Source organism: Polypterus senegalus, chromosome 10 (genome assembly GCF_016835505.1).
Source record: "Polypterus senegalus isolate Bchr_013 chromosome 10, ASM1683550v1, whole genome shotgun sequence".
NCBI lineage: Eukaryota > Metazoa > Chordata > Cladistia > Polypteriformes > Polypteridae > Polypterus > Polypterus senegalus.
The window spans coordinates 115878912-115892805 of record NC_053163.1 but is presented as its reverse complement, the minus strand read 5'-3'; the positions used below and the strand labels follow the sequence as shown (position 1 = coordinate 115892805).

Sequence of the window (13894 nt, the reverse complement as noted above, 5' to 3'; positions counted from 1 at the left end):
GCCACAATTTAAATCCAGAAGGAAACCAAAAGAAGTAGGATGAAGTCCCTTGTGTTATATATTACTCTTTAGACACGCCCCTGTCCCTGAAAGCAGGACGACCCCCAGGTGGACATTCCTAGGGCTTGTGGTGTGCGAAACCTAATCATGCGATCCACAGTGTGATCGCACATTCTTGTTACTAGCAGAATTTGTGTGAATGATTTGAAAGCAAACATATTCTGACATAATCCCACTTTTAATGCCATTTTAATTCATTTTATTTCGATACTTTAGTGTGTAAAAGTCGTATCTAGTTGTGATACTGTGAGCTTTGCCCAGCTCCGATACCAGACAAAAGTTGTAAGGGGGTGAGAGGAGGGCATCTGAAATACTAGTGAGACGTGATGTGATAAAGTACCAAAAATCCGGCAACTAACAGTATATTCGACAGCGTGGGGGGGGTTTGGTATGGCCTGGAATCGGGCCTGGCTATGTCACTATAGGTGAAAGGCGCAAGTCTGATATCATGTATAAATTTCCTGTAGATCCTATATGCCAAATTTCACCCCCACCAAGCAAATTCAGAAAGGATTTGGAAAGCGTAAACAGATAGCGTCCCATACGATCTTCCGATCCTGTTAAAACAAACACACATGCTTTATTCTAAATCAACTTACATAAATGAAATTGTCACCGTCGGCTTTAAGTTAATGTTGAAAATCAAGATTCATTAGAAGACGTAAAAAAATGACTTACCTCTGAAAATGAATCCGGTGCTGAAAGAGGATCTTGGACTTCTCCAGACAGTTCCAAGAAAGTGCGATAAGTAGGTTGTTAAAGTTTATTTATTTATTTCTTCCCAATGCACGCCGATGTATGTATTTCTCCTTGGTTTGGTGAAGTCTGAGTCGCAACTAGTCCCGATTGGTCTTTTATACACCTCTCGCACGTCGATACTCCCCATTATAAATGTTTAAACACTTCTAAATGGCGTTAGACAAAAGAGTTGGAGGTGTTAAAACAGTGGCAATTCGAGAGGCACTGATCAGCAATTCTTTTGAACTCTTCATTTGAAACGGAATCCTGGCCTCTCTTTCATCTGCATAAGAATGGTCCCGAACCGGGATAAACATTGACGGCGCTACTAGCCAGAGAGAAGCAGACATGACGAGCCATGTCTTCAACCCGCATTCATAGCGATCCAGAATGTTGGAAAGTAATCCAGCAGACACAGATTTTGAGATCTGGAGAACATAGGATAGAGGAATACTCATGATTGTCTAATTTTTTAATCCCATGCAGTAACACATAAGCCGAATTATACATTGTAAATTAGAAAACACCCTAGAAATCTAATATTGAACTTTATTTAAAGTCAATTACAGTATACTGCTACAAATGGTTATGCACGACGTATTAAAACGATATTTTAAAACTATGCTCTTAAACGAATATGTAAATAGACAAATAGCTAAAATAAAAGCACATCAATTTACAAAAGTATTTTTATTTTAGTGATAATTTATTTTTTGGTGTTTTCCTTTGACCGATGCACTCCATATTAGAAATTCATTTTTATAATGCACGGATCACGCAGCTATAACGTAACAAGTGCTATACGCATGGGCGGCAATTAGGAAAGTTTATGTATTAATTAATACAAAGCAGGCGTTTTATTAACTTTTTTTGATACTAAACAGATTTATCCATTAGTTTCTGGAAACCTTCTTTTTATCTACAAGAGTGTTTGTCTGCAGAAATGTTTTCACGGATAACGGTAAAACGACAGACCGAGTTATCCAAAAATGTTACAGTGACTGTGGTCACTGCCAGAGGCAGCAGAGAGCGCAAAACTGGAACAAGGTCTGGACGGGGCGCCAGTCCGGGAGGCAAACACACTACACACCCACACTTGTCCACACCGGTTAATTTAAAGACGCCAGTGAACTTAACACGCAAGTCGATGGGATACAGATGCTAAACGGCAAGCCTAGAGGAATAAATAAATAAATAAATAAATATATACGTATATTCATACAAGCAAACACACGGCGACCATACAAACCCAACAGGGACAGTTACCATGCAGGCTTGGTTTCCAATCTAGAGTCTTATTTAAGGCCGATGTTTTAACTGCTGGTGCTTGCATTCATATGCGGGTTATTTTATACTGACGTCCAAAGTATAGTGTTGTGCTTTGTTGAAAGTTGTAATGACTCACTTACATGTTAATTCTTTGGTTTTAAATGTAACACCAGACAACTGTAAATTGATTTCCAGAACATGGCGTAAAAAATTTTGTACACTTTGATTGCTTACAAGAAAAGCTGTCTGATAGAAGATAAGGACTCGCTATTCGAATTCTCAATTTAAATAATCCCCTTAAGCTAATACACAAACAATCCTCAAAGTAACACAAAAATATCAAAGGCATTCTTGTAAACAAAGCGTTAAATAATGTCTTTTAACGCTCTTAATCGCGTACAACAGCTCTGAACATGGCATCTGTTTTCTTTATTAGATAAGTACAGAACCCTTGGTTAAGCATGAGGGGCCTTAAATTTCAAACATTCCTCTTTTTTAAACGACGACGAAAAAAACGATTAACTTTTGTAAATAATCCAATATTTTGAAAGTGTTGACAACAGCAATATATCCCTTTTCAATACAAATATGATCAGCCAGTGAAAAGAACATATTAATAGGCCTACAACCTTTCTTTTTAAGCACTTTTATGTACTCACTGTGGGCGAAAAATAAACGCATGAAAATATATTATAGATATGAATTGACACTTGTTTAGAATAACATTAGTACTTCATAAACAAAAAAAAAAACCACAAAAAAAATACAGACGCGCTTGTGAATAACTTTTACATTTACTATTGTATTACATTTTTACACTACGATGGATTGCTGTAAATTGATAAAATAATTTAAACATTATGAATGAGAAGAAGTCCTTTACAGGCTAAACTTTGCCGACCTATTCATCTTAGCGCTTGAAGCGAGTGAGATCAGTTCTACAGTTTCTCCCAATTGTTTCTTTAGGTGATAATTGTGCATTTGCAGGCGCCTCGTTCACGTCACGATGTTTAGACCTTTCGCACAGACACCCCAACTCCTGAGAAACACTTCTCGACGTTTCACACAATGTGGTCGAGAAATCCGGGAGCTCAAAGAGCAATTACTTAAAACCTAACTTCTTGTGGTATTGTCAATGGGCTGTTAACATTTTACGTATGAGTGACGCATTGATTTGATGATACAGTTAAGTCATGGAGAATTAGCGCCAGAAGGGAACTTTCTGCTGTTTTTGTAGATAGCGAATGGCCCTCCCACTGACGGAGATGACATGCCATGGATCTTCCCGACAGGGGAACTACTGGAAGAAGGGGGATGGTTCACATTCAGATTGTCATTTCACTTTACATGCGTGCCGTATTGGCGCAACTGTTCTGGTTCTGTGGTCAACCGTGTACTGTAAACTGCATGAAAACGTGCTATTACACAACAAGGCAGACTACAAGGAGACGTTATATACAGTGCGAACACAAATACTATAAAGGCTCAAGAACAGCTATTATCAAGGACGATTTCATCTTGGTATTTATTATCTGAATTTACATTCATTTAGTCACTCAGATACCCTATTTATTTATTTATTCATTCATTCATCTATCAATCTTTGGTTATTGCATATCATAGTTTCAAAGAAATATTGGCTTGGAACATTTGAGGCAAAATGCACATGGTGATACAGTACATCTTTTTCTTTCCTAAGAGGGTCTCATTCTTCTCACACACATGCACACACACACATATGTGTTATTATATTATATATTGCATTATACAGTGGGATGCAAAAGTTTGGGCAACCTTGTTAATAGTCATTATTTTCCTGTATAAATCGTTGGTTGGTATGATAAAAAATGTCAGTTAAATATATCATATAGGAGACACACACAGTGATATTTGAGAAGTGAAATGAAGTTTATTAGATTTACAGAAAGTGTGCAATAATTGTTCAAACAAAATCAGGCAGGTGCATAAATTTGGGCACCACAAAAAAGAAATGAAATCAATATTTAGTAGATCCGCCTTTTGCAGAAATTACAGCCTCTAAACGCTTGCTGTAGGTTCCAATGAGAGTCTGGATTGTGGTTGAAGGTATTTTGGACCATTCCTCTTTACAAAACATCTCTAGTTCATTCAGGTTTGATGGCTTCCGAGCATGGACAGCTCTCTTTAACTCACACCACAGATTTTCAATTATATTCAGGTCTGGGGACTGAGATGGCCATTCCAGAACGTTGTACTTGTTCCTCTGCATGAATGCCTTAGTGGATTTTGAGCAGTGTTTGGGTCGTTGTCTTGTTGAAAGATCCAGCCCCGGCGCAGCTTCAGCTTTGTCACTGATTCCTGGACATTGGTCTCCAGAATCTGCTGATACTGAGTGGAATCCATGCGTCCCTCAACTTTGACAAGATTCCCAGTCCCTGCACTGGCCACACAGCCCAACAGCATGATGGAACCACCACCATATTTTACTGTAGGTAGCAGGTGTTTTTCTTGGAATGCTGTGTTCTTTTAACCTCCATGCATAATGCCCCTTGTTATGCCCAAATAACTCAATTTTAGTTTCATCAGTCCACAGCACCTTATTCCAAAATGAAGCTGGCTTGTCCAAATGTGCTTGAGCATACCTCAAGCGGCTCTGTTTGTGCTGTGGGCGGAGAAAAGGCTTCCTCTGCATCACTCTCACATACAGCATCTCCTTGTGTAAAGTGCGAATGGTTGAACGATGCACAGTGACTCCATCTGCTGCAAGATGATGTTGTAGGTCTTTGGTGCTGGTCTGTGGGTTGACTCTGACTGTTCTCACCATTCGTTGCTTCTGTCTATCCGAAATCTTTCTTGGTCTGCCACTTCGAGCCTTAACTTGAACTGAGCCTGTGGTTTTCCATTTCCTCAATATGTTCCTAACTGTGGAAACAGACAGCTTAAATCTCTGGGACAGCTTTCTGTATCCTTCCCCTAAACCATGATGGTGAACAATCTTTGTCTTCAGGTCATTTGAGAGTTGTTTTGTGACCCCCATGTTGCTACTCTTCAGAGAAAATTAAAGGAGGAGGGAAACTTACATTTGACCCCTTTAAATACTCTTTCTCATTATAGGATTCACCTGTGTATGTAGGTCAGGGGTCACTGAGCTTACCAAGCCAATTTGAGTTCCAATAATTAGTTCTAAAAGTTTTGGAATCAATAAAATGACAACGGTGCCCAAATTTATGCACCTGCCTGATTTTGTTTGAACAATTATTGCACACTTTCTGTAAATCCAATAAACTTCATTTCACTTCTCAAATATCGCTGTGTGTGTCTCCTATATGATATATCTAACTGACATTTTTTATCGTAACAACCAACAATTTATGCAGGAAAATAATGACTATTAACAAGGTTGCCCAAACTTTTGCATCCCACTGTATGTATTATATTTTTAATGTAAATAATGATGCTAAAACCAAGACTCTTTTAAGCATATTCTAAATACAACATTTACTTATTTACAGATGCTTTCATCTAAAGTGACTTGCAAACTAAAAGCATAGGGTGACAGCACAAGAGAAACTAAACCAATCTGAAACCAAAGGAAGAGCAGCAGGTATTCACTGGGTGTATGTTAGCCATATATTACAAAAGCAATCAAATTACAAGTAAAACTAAGGTTTTACAGTATGTTAACTATATGACTAGTACACAATACTATAAGGAAAAATTAAAAACAAAATCTCCACATAATATTGTGGATAAAGCAAAAAATAAGCATTCACCAGAAATCCATAAGGTTTTGATGATGTCTGAAGAATTAAATACATTCTAAGATGTTTGTCTTTAGATGTTTTCAAAAAATATTGAAGATAGCATTTTCCCTCTTTATTTTATTAAATCCTTTATTATTAATTTGATATATATATATATATATATATATATATATATATATATATATATATATATATATATATATATATACTGCTCAAAAGAATTAAAGGAACACTTTTTAATCAGAGTATAGCATAAAGTCAATGAAACTTATGGGATATTAATCTGGTTAGTGAAGTAGCAGAGGGAGTTGTTAATCAGTTTCAGCTGCTGTGGTGTTAATGAAATTAACAACAGATGCACTAGAGGGGCAACAATGAGATGACCCCCAAAACAGGAATGGTTTAACAGGTGGAGGCCACTGACATTTTTCCTTCCTCATCTTTTCTGACTGTTTCTTCACTAGTTTTGCATTTGGCTACAGTCAGTGTCACTACTGGTAGCATGAGGCGATACCTGGACCCTACAGAGGTTGCACAGGTAGTCCAACTTCTCCAGGATGGCACATCAATACGTGTCATTGCCAGAAGGTTTGCTGTGTCTCCCTGCACAGTCTCAAGGGCATGGAGGAGATTCTAGGAGACAAGCAGTTACTCTAGGAGAGCTGGAGAGGGCCATAGAAGGTCCATAACCAATCAGCAGGACCAGTATCTGCTCCTTTGGGCAAGGAGGAACAGGATGAGCACTGCCAGAGCCCTACAACATGACCTCCAGCAGGCCACTGGTGTGAATGTCTCTGACCAAACAACCAGAAAGACTTCATGAGGGTGACCCAAGGGCCCCATGTCCTCTAATGGGCCCTGAGCTCACTGCCCAGCAGCATGCAGCTCGATTGGCATTCGCCATAGAATACCAGAATTGGCAGATGCACCACTGGTGCCCTGTGCTTTTACAGATGAGAGCAGGTTCACCCTGAGCACGTGACAGAAGTGAAAGGGTCTGGAGAAGCCATGGAGAACATTATGCTGCCTGTAACATCATTCAGCATGAGCAGTTTGGTGGTGGGTTAATGATTGTCTGGGGAGGCATATCCATGGAGGGTCACACAGACAGCTACAGGCTTGACGAAGGCACCTTGGCTGCCATTAGGTATCAGGATGAAATCCTTGGACCGATTGTCAGACCCTATGCTGGTACAGTGGCTCCTGGTGCACGACAATTCCTGGCCTCATGTGGTGAGAGTATGCAGGCAGTTCCTGGAGGATGAAGGAATTGATACCATTGACTGGCCACCACACTTTCCTGACCTAAATCCAATAGAACACCTCTGGGACATTATGTTTTGGTCCATCCAATGCCATCAGGTTGCACCTCAGACTGTCCAGGAGCTCAGTGATGCCCTGGTCCAGATCTGGGAGGAGATCCCCCAGAACACCATCTGTCATCTCATTAGAAGCATGCACCGATGTTGTCAGGCATGTATACAAGAACACAGGGGCCATACAAAGTTAAATCTTGGCAAAATGGACTAGCCTGCCACATAATTTTTTCACTCTGATTTTTGGGGTGTCTTTGAATTCAGTGCTCTGTAGGTTGATCATTTTCATTTCCATCAAACGATGTGGCATCCTTTCGATCCTAACACATTACCCAGTCTATATCAGTATAGATATCCAGGAGGATTTCTTTTTTCCATTGAGATCTGATGTGTTTTCAAAGTGTTCCTTTAATTTTTTTGAGCAGTTTATATATATATATACACCAGGGGATGGCTAACTCAGATCCTGGAGAACCACAGTGGCTACAGGTTTTCATTGGAACCATATTCTTAATTGACTAGTGACTAGGTTTTGCTACTAATTAACTTCATTTAGTTTATTTGCCATTTAAGACTCAGACCCTTTAAATCAGGGCTGAGCAAGATCAGTCTTGGAGGGCTGCAGTGGCTTCAGGTTTTTGTTCCATACCCAAGTGCTTCATGATTCATTGCTGATGAAGTACCTATTGCTCAAGTCACATTTTTCCTGCTTCATTTTAGTTGATTCACTTATTAAGATTTTGAATCCTTAATTGTTTATTTTAGTGTTAAATAGTTGTATTATTTGTTTTAACTGCTCCTTATTAGCAATAAGATGCAAATGACAAAGGAACCAGCAGTTCTACATCTAGCTTGTCTAAATTTCCACCTGTGTGTATTCATCATTCACTATTTGGTTTAATTAAGTACTCAGAAGGAAGCTGAAGAGAACATAAAGAACTGAAAATTACTCATCTGTTTTAGGCTTCAAATCACTTGAATGATACATGTATCATTAGAAAGGAAAATAATCTCGGAATGAACTAACATGCTAGAATTAAAATAGTAACAAGCCATGAAATTAAATAAGGTATGTTATGGGTGAAGACTGGCTTCTAATTAAGCAACTGGTTTGGAACAAAAACCAGCAGCCACAGTGGCTCTCCAGGGTCAGAGTTGGCCACCCTTGTTATATACTATATACAGAATATAGAATATACCGTATGTATATACACACTGCTGTTCTTGGTTTACCATCTAATCAAATGTTAATTGATAAGTAATGCCATTTGTAAATCTGCATTATAAGGGATTTGTGAAAGCAGGTTAAATACACGTCAGAATTTGAAGTTATCTAAAAAGAAAGCATGTATAGTATCTAATTTTATTATTCTTGTTGTTTACTTGTCACTAATTGCTTTTTTTAAATTATTAGTTATTATTATTTATTTATTACTTCATTTTTTAATTTTATTACTATCTAGTAGTCAGTTACCTATTATTTATTTAATTATGGCATAGTAAAGTTTGTTACTTGTCTTGCATTTGGCTTGTGTTCATATGCAAAGTATTTTTTTTCAATGTATGCTGCAATACAGTGTATGGATATCATGACAATAAAGCCACTTGACTTTCTTATAGACTCCGTTCATGTCCCATTTTAAGTTACTTTTTTAAGGCTCACCAAGTGGAAGGAAGCAGCTAGGAGTGAATAAGAGATCTCATTTTATGTAATGTAAAACACCAAGACTCATATCATATTTGTAACTGTTCTTTGGTGTACCACTTATGTATTTTATCCCTGGGTTTATAGTTTGACCAAAGGTAACAGACATTTGTATCAGCATGTCTGTGCTCCAATTGTAAAACCAAAAGAAATGTAACCAGTTGTATCATAAATGTTGTAAGTCGCCTTGGATAAAGGCGTCAGCCAAATAAGTAAATGTAAATGTAAATGTAAATGTAGTATTCTACTGATCACTTTATCATCTGAGACAATGTGATACAATGTGTCTTTGTTTATGAAAATAAAATGACTTTTGTTTATGTCTACATATACCAATTCAGTTTCTCTTTCTTGTTACTTATGTGAAACAAATGTCTGTAAGGAAATGAAAATGACAAGTAATGATTTGGAACTTATTATTGCCATGTCCCATTAGATCCTGATAACAATTCATATTGTTTTCAGCTATATACACTTTTCAAAAACCCATTGAATGCCTTTGCAAAATGCATCCAACATTATTGCATTAAGCAGAAAAAACAAATTGAATATATTTTTTATAATAATATACTATTTTATACCAGTATAATCAAGATGTTACATGTCCATTCATCTATTTTCTAAGCCTGTTTTATTCAATCTAGTTGCAGCCAAAAGTTTTGAGAATGACACAATTATTGATTTTCACAAAGTTTGCTGCTTCAGTGTTTTTAGATATTTTTTGTCAGATGTTTCTATGGTACACTGAAGTATAATTACAAGCATTTCATAAGTTTCAAAAGCTTCTATCGACATTTACATTAAGTTTATGTAAAGAGTCAATATTTGCAGTGTTGTCCCTTCTTTTTCAAGACCTCTGCCATTCGCCCTGGCATGCTGTCAATCAACTTCTGGGCCAAATCCTGACTGATGGCAGCCCATTCTTGCATAATCAATGCTTGGAGTTTGTCAGAATTTGTGGGTTTTTGTTTGTCCACTCGACTCTTGAGAATTGAGTGAGCACAAGTTTTCAATGGGATTAAGGTCTGGGGAGTTTGCTGGCCATGGACCCAAAATTTCCATGTTTTGTCCCCCAAGCCACTTAATTATCACTTTTGCCTTATGGCACAGTGCTCTATCATGCTGGAAAAGGCATAATTCGTCACCAAACTGTTCTTGGATGGTTGTGAGAAGTTGCTTTTCAGAGGATGTTTTGGTACCATTCTTTATTCATGGCTGTGTTCATAAGCAAAATTGTGAGTGAGGCAACTCCCTTGGCTGAGAAACAACTCCACACACAAATGGTCTCAGGATGGTTTACTGTTGGTATGACACAGGACTGATGGTAGCGCTTACCTTTTCTTCTCCGGAAAATGTTTTTTCCGGATGCCCCAAACAATTGGAAAGGGGATTCATCAGAGAAAATGACTTTACCCCAGTCTTCAGCAGTCCAATCCTGCTGCCTTTTGCAGAATATCAGTCTGTCCTTGATGTTTTTTCTTGTAGATAAGTAACTTCTTTGCTGCCCTTCATGACACCAGGCCATCCTCCAAAAGTCTTCACCTCATTGTGCATGCAGATGCACTCATACCTGCCTGCTGCCATTCCTGAGAAAGCTCTGTACTGGTGGTACCCCAATCCTGCAGCTTAATCAACTTTACGAGACGGCCATGGCGCCTGCTGAACTTTCCTGGGTGCCCTGAAGCCTTCTTCACAACAATTGAACCTCTGTATTCTAACTCAATCTGCCTGACAGAGTGATCGCCAGCTTTGTCCTCGTCAACACTCTCACCTGAGTTAACGAGAGGATCACTGAAATGTCAGCAAGTCTTTTTGTGGCAGGGCTGAAATGCAGTGGAAATGTTTTTTTTTGGATTAAGTTCATTTTTGTGGCAAAGAGGGACTTTGAAAATAATTGCAATTCATCTGATCATTTTCATAACATTCTGGAGAATATACAAATTGCCATCATAAAAACTGAGGCAGCAAACTTTGTGAAAATGAATATTTGTTTCATTCTTAAAACTTTTGACCATGGCTGTATAGTGTCCTTGAAATCAGGGCCTATGCTGGAACAAACATGGCAGGAAACCAGGCCATCACATGGATGCAAGGAGGATTTGCAAGGATGACCATTCAAATATGATCAGAACATGCAAACTTTACAAACAAGACAGCTCACCATGAACCTGAACTGGAGTATGCACTTTGTAAAACTTTATTGCTAATAGCTGCACCACTAGGCTGCCATAATTTAATACAACTCTGCAAATCCAACTCATCAGTTTTTATTTTGTATACTATTCTTTGCAGAGTACAAAAATACTAGGTAACACAAATTACAAACCAAGCTAACAAAACAGAAAATAATATGATTCAGTAAATGGTAAATATTAACGAGCAAAATATGACAATCTTATTGTACATGGGAGTGGAATGTCATTACGAGGAGAAAAGGCAGTAGAGAACATTTGGAACAAAAGATTCCACTTAGAGAATATACTGTACTTACAAGAACTGCAGACAGAGCAGATGCAAAGTTATGATTGTACCATGTAAGTCTTGAAGCAAGTCCATTATTTAAATAGTCTTCTAACAATTAATATGAAGCACACTTTTAACATATTTTGATATCCAGGTAGCAAATTTGATCAATGAGTCAGTGTCTTTGAAAATAACTTCCTTGTCTGATTTTGTAGTCTGGTCTTCCTTCTGGAGCCATAAATAGGCAGTTTTTATTTTGAAATGTACCTTCCAGTGTGTGGACATTCACCAAATGTCTGTCCACATATCTTCACATTTGGCTAAATGGCCTTGCCTGCTAGTCTGGTTTAGAAATGTCTTCAAGTGTTTCCGTTTTTTCACAGAGCACTGCAAAGCGACTGTCCTGAATTCTTGTCTGCAACGTTGACCTCTGTGCTTCGGGGTGGTAACTGGGGTCTTTAGATGCTGACCTCCTTGGTATTTCAAAATTAAGTTATCCTGTCGCCTGGGATGCACGTTTAGCTTCGAGACTCTCAGTCTCTGAGCGCTGCTCATGCACCTGTCAGTGTGGCTCAGTTTACCACTCTTTCCAAACATAAAATGCAGAATTTACCTCTGGCTTACAATTTAGTCCCTTACTAGAAATTTTATGTCTACTCTCGTCTCTTTTTGACTCAGGTATTTCCCTAGTCCTAAATTAAACATAAGCTAGGCTTGTAGGAGTTTATTATTATCACGTCACGATATTGTGATACAGGACAACCTGCACAACGCACACAGTTTAGTCATAAACAATATTGTTCCTGTTTCCATTTTTACTTTTGCCCAAGTTAAAATTGCTGTAAAGTGCTTTGTGACGGCGTATGTCGAGTAAGGCACTATATACAGACTGAGTACAGTACACGTTCTGGAGTGTACATGAACACAAAACACAAAACCTATTTATGTATTTATTTATTTCTGGTTATTGTATATAATAGTTTTTAGGCAACAGAATATTTTATATTCACCACAGCTAATAGATTTGCTTTAACATACACTACGACATACGCATATTCTTGTTTCATTGAAACTACAAAACTGTACTGTAATTCGGTCACGTGACGCCAAACGATTTGACTGTCACTGCTTCCGGTGTTACGCAATCTGCTAAGAACTGACCGGTGGGAAGTATGACTGTGGTTACTCGACTAGAGACGCTTTTAAATCTTTCTAAAAGACAATTCAGTAGAATTTATCCACTGCGATAATCTTACGGTTTGTAGCAATTTTATTAATTAAACATATACAAGATTAAAATATATAAAAAATAGTACTCATATATGACACATTTTTTTCCTTTTCTTTCTTGAAGTATGAAGACAGCAATTTTTTAAATGCAGCGGCTCGTTGGTCTAGGGGTATGATTCTCGCTTAGGGTGCGAGAGGTCCCGGGTTCAAATCCCGGACGAGCCCTGTTTTTTTTTTCTTACAGAAAAAAAATGTTATATAAGTATTTCTGCAAATTAATGTACGCGATGTATTCTAGCGCCAAGACGCTTATGCAGTGGTATAAGTATTATTGAAGCCTAAGTTGTAAAATTATGTTTTTAATCGACTCATTATCGAGAAACATGCTATTTTAAACACAATCAGAGCTGTCCTGAAATCAGTGTACTTATTAGATAGGAAAAATAAAAAGGGCTCGTCCGGGATTTGAACCCGGGACCTCTCGGACCCAAACCGAGAATCATACCCCTAGACCAACGAGCCGCGTAGAAAAACAATTTTCCATAGTGTTTGATATTCGAATTTATTTTTAACTTGAAGAAACTACTCTGATTTATGTATTGTCTGTTTAATTTGGCGTCGGAAAAAATTAAAGCCTACATACTTAAGACTGCATTTAAAAAGATCTTTTCATACCGACACACTGATTGGCAACTACGTGCGCGTTGTGGCTGACAAATAAAATATATTAATTAGCAGAAACTTTTCCATCCGGTTACATAACACATTCTCGCAGGACAGACGTTCTTTGCATACTATTCGCTATTATCTAAAAATAAGCCCTACAACTGTATTGTGAAACGTGTGACCTTTGTGGAAAAATATATCTTTATATTCGGACACCAGGCAAATGATTTCTTCAGAAAAATGTGAGTGGGCAGTTTTATTTCATATTCTCATTCATCAAAAATAATGTGCGGATCATACTTATCCGCCACCTTTAAAAAGCGTTGGTCGTCGCTTTGAGCATGCTGCTGAAAAACCAACGCAGTTTGCGGATTGCACATGCGCAGCACAACATCCTAGCAACCGGATTATTACTGTTGCACTAATGTGTTTTCGTCTCTATAGTTTACTCACGTGTGCTTCTAATTCCATAAAAACGTAATTAGTACGACACTAAATTGCTCGATATAAATATCTTGCACTCGCTAATTATTTTAATAAATGAATATTCCGGAGCATGTTTTGTGTACAGTTGCATTGTTAGTTCAGAATGCTGTAGACTGTACGTACTGAACTGACAAACCGGCGCCCCGTCTGGGTTTACTTAATGAATTTGTTGTCGATGCGGCTTACCCAAACCCATCCCGCTGCCGTATGAAAAATAA

General features: G+C 38.0%; 2 non-coding genes across 2 annotated transcripts; one reads left to right on the top strand and one right to left on the bottom strand.

Moving 5' to 3' along the window:
* The first annotated feature begins 12677 nt into the window (after window positions 1-12677).
* trnap-agg lies at window positions 12678-12749 on the top strand. The gene has a single exon. It is a non-coding gene; the product is annotated as a tRNA-Pro (tRNA).
* A 225-nt stretch (window positions 12750-12974) lies between these two features.
* trnap-ugg lies at window positions 12975-13046 on the bottom strand. Its single transcript has one exon. It is a non-coding gene; the product is annotated as a tRNA-Pro (tRNA).
* Between the last annotated feature and the right edge of the window lie 848 nt (window positions 13047-13894).